This window comes from Monodon monoceros, unplaced genomic scaffold (genome assembly GCF_005190385.1).
Source record: "Monodon monoceros isolate NGI ecotype Baffin Bay Population unplaced genomic scaffold, NGI_Narwhal_1 Super_Scaffold_14, whole genome shotgun sequence".
In the NCBI taxonomy this organism is placed as follows: Eukaryota; Metazoa; Chordata; class Mammalia; order Artiodactyla; family Monodontidae; genus Monodon; species Monodon monoceros.
Genome location: NW_021703770.1, coordinates 983,973 through 986,926, shown reverse-complemented (window position 1 = coordinate 986,926; position 2,954 = coordinate 983,973).

Genomic DNA, 2,954 nt, shown 5'->3' with positions numbered 1-2,954 from the left:
GGGGGGGGGGGAGGGGATGTTGGTATTTTCAGTGAGATTCCACTGATTTTATAAACTAGCGGAGGGAGAACTGCCATTCTTAGGGCAGTCTCTCTACGTATCCAAGTCCACCCCAGTGCCTTTCGGGAGGATGTCAAAATATTCCTTCTACAGTTTTGCACATTTCTTGTTAAGTTTCTTCCTAATTATTTTATCTTTTTTGTGGCCACTGTAGATGGGATTCTCTCTTCCTTTGTATTTTCCAACTGGTTGGTTTGCATATGTGAAGGGGAGGAGTGCTTGTTCATTTCCTCAGGTATAATTTATACTTGGTGAAAAGGTACCATTCAATCAGTTTTGACTAATTTATGTGGAGACACAGAACATTTCCAATGTCCTGGAAAGTCCACGTGAGTCCCTTCCCATCTAGTGAATGCTAGCGATTTTTATACTTTAATTTGATAACCTAGTTCTTTAACTGAGTGAAAATGGGGGAAAGGGAGACTATAACCAAATTAACAGCAAATCTAACCATTACCAAGATGCATCTAGTCCCCCGCTTACCTGAATGGAGAATTGGACTCGCCCCCCCCCCCCCCGCCCGGCCCAGTCTGAACTAAGCACAGCACCTGCTCGGGGCGGGGGACAGGGACCCAGGGGGAATGCGGGCACCCTTCCTGGGCTCTGAAAGCCTCCCCTTTATAGCTTCCCACCCTTACTCTGTCTTGAGGGCCCCTCCCCATCAGTGCTCTGCTCTGCCAGAAAAGGGAAGGAGGGCAGCTTTGAGAAGAAGAAAAGGAAGGCGTGAGTGGAGTAAGGACGCCTGCGCTCAGGGTGTCACCACGCCCAGAGGACCGAAGGGACACACAAAACCAGATTCGCTGCTCATGACATGGTGCCGTGAAGCAATCTTACAGCAGGCAAACTGTTTTCTTTAAGGAAGCTATTTCATACAAAGGCCGGTGTTGTTAACTATATAATATCTAAAGCCATGAAAATGCTCTCTTCTGAAGCACCTAATGTAAAAAAACATGCCCAAGCTAAATGACAACAGACTGAAGCAATGTGAGGAGGATTAGCTGCTACTTCCCGAAAGCACTGGCAGCTGTGTGTTCCTAAGGGCCTCCTCTTGAGCTGCTGAAAAGTGTGGAGAAGTTTGCGTTATGACCTGTTCCGGTGTCTGCTCTTCAAAGAAACCAGACGACCTCCGAAGACAGGTTTCACCCTGGAGCCTGCCGCAGGGCCTGCCGGGCTGTCACTGAAAACGATTTGGTTATGATTCGCAGGTGCGCTGAAACAAGTGAAACTACAACTGTTCCAATCAACAACTTCCCCTACTGTCCTGTTTCTAATTTAAGGGTAACTGATGCCAAAACACGTGACTTCCTACAATTTGCTGTGTGGAAATGTGGCTGTGTCACGTCATCAGAAAGTTAACTGCAGAATCATTTCTTTTTTTTTTTTTTTTGCCGTACGTGGGCCTCTCACTGCTGTGGCCTCTCCCGTTGCGGAGCACAGGCTCCGGACGCGCAGGCTCAGCGGCCATGGCTCACGGGCCCAGCCGCTCCACGGCATGTGGGATCCTCCCGGACCGGGGCACGAACCCGTGTCCCCTGCATCGGCAGGCGGACTCTCAACCACTGCGCCACCAGGGAAGCCCCCAGAATAATTTTTGACAGGCAACCCCAGCTTCAGTTACAGTGAAGAGGCTACGTGACAATCACAATACTCCATGTGAATGCGGTAACGAAGGTCAGTGACCCACACGTGCTGGAAAATGGACAAAGAGGGGTTAACGCACGTTTGTTCCCTTCACGGGCCCCCACGTGCAGGCGTGCGTGCAGCCTTCCAGTCACGGGAGACATGCGGCGCATGCTGCGCGGTGCCTGGTGGTTTTGTGCACGCACCATTTAAAACAGGCATCTCTACCCTCGGAAAATCCACTACAACTGCTGGTATCTTCATAAGACATCGCCAGCTATTAGCCTCAGCGGAGCCCGTCTGACTTCCCTAACTTTCCGCAGCACACAGCACTAATCTAGGACGACACCGAAGCCGGGGAGGCCGGGCCAACAGCTGCACCCCACACAGAAGAGCAGCTTTTGGACCAAGAGTTAAAAAGGTGTAAAATCAAATCAAGCAAGGTCGAAGTACCCTTGACAAGAAAGAAAAAACATTCTGGTAAATTTGTTTATAAAGTTATTTCCTCTCGGGACTTCCCTGGTGGTCCGGTGGTTAAGAATCTGCCTACCAAGGCAGGGGACGTGGGTTCGATCCCCGGTCAGGGAACTAAGATCCCACATGCCGCGGGACAACTAAGCCCGTGCGCCACAACTACTGAGCCTGCGCTCTAGAGCCCACGAGCCACAACTACTGAGCCCACGTGCTACAACTACTGAAACCCGCATGCCTAGAGCCTGTGCTCCGCAACAAGAAGCCACCATGATGAGAAGCCCCCGCTTGCCGCAACTAGAGAAAGCCCACACGCAGCAACAACGCAGCCAAAAATAAATAAATATATAAATTTACATTTTAAACAAACAAAAAAAGATGGGCCAAAGACCTGAACAGATACCTCACCAAAGGGGACACGGAGATGGCAGATAAGCACCTGAAAAGATGCTGCATATCATCTGACATCAGGGAAATGCAAATTAAAACAACGAGATACCACTACTCTATGCCTATTAGAATGGCCCAAGTCCAGAGCACTGACACCACCGAACGCTGGTGAGGCTGTGGAGCAACAGGAACCCTCGTTCACTGCTGGTGGGAACGCAACAAGGTGCAGCCACTTCGGAAGGCAGTTTGGTAGCTTCTTCCAAAACTAAACACACTCTTACCATGCGATCCAGCCATCCTGGCTCCTTGGTATTCGCCCAAAGGAGCTGAAAACTTAGGTCCACACAAAAACCTGCACATGGATGTTTAGAGCAGCTTTATTCATAATGCCCCAAACTTGGAAACAACCAAGA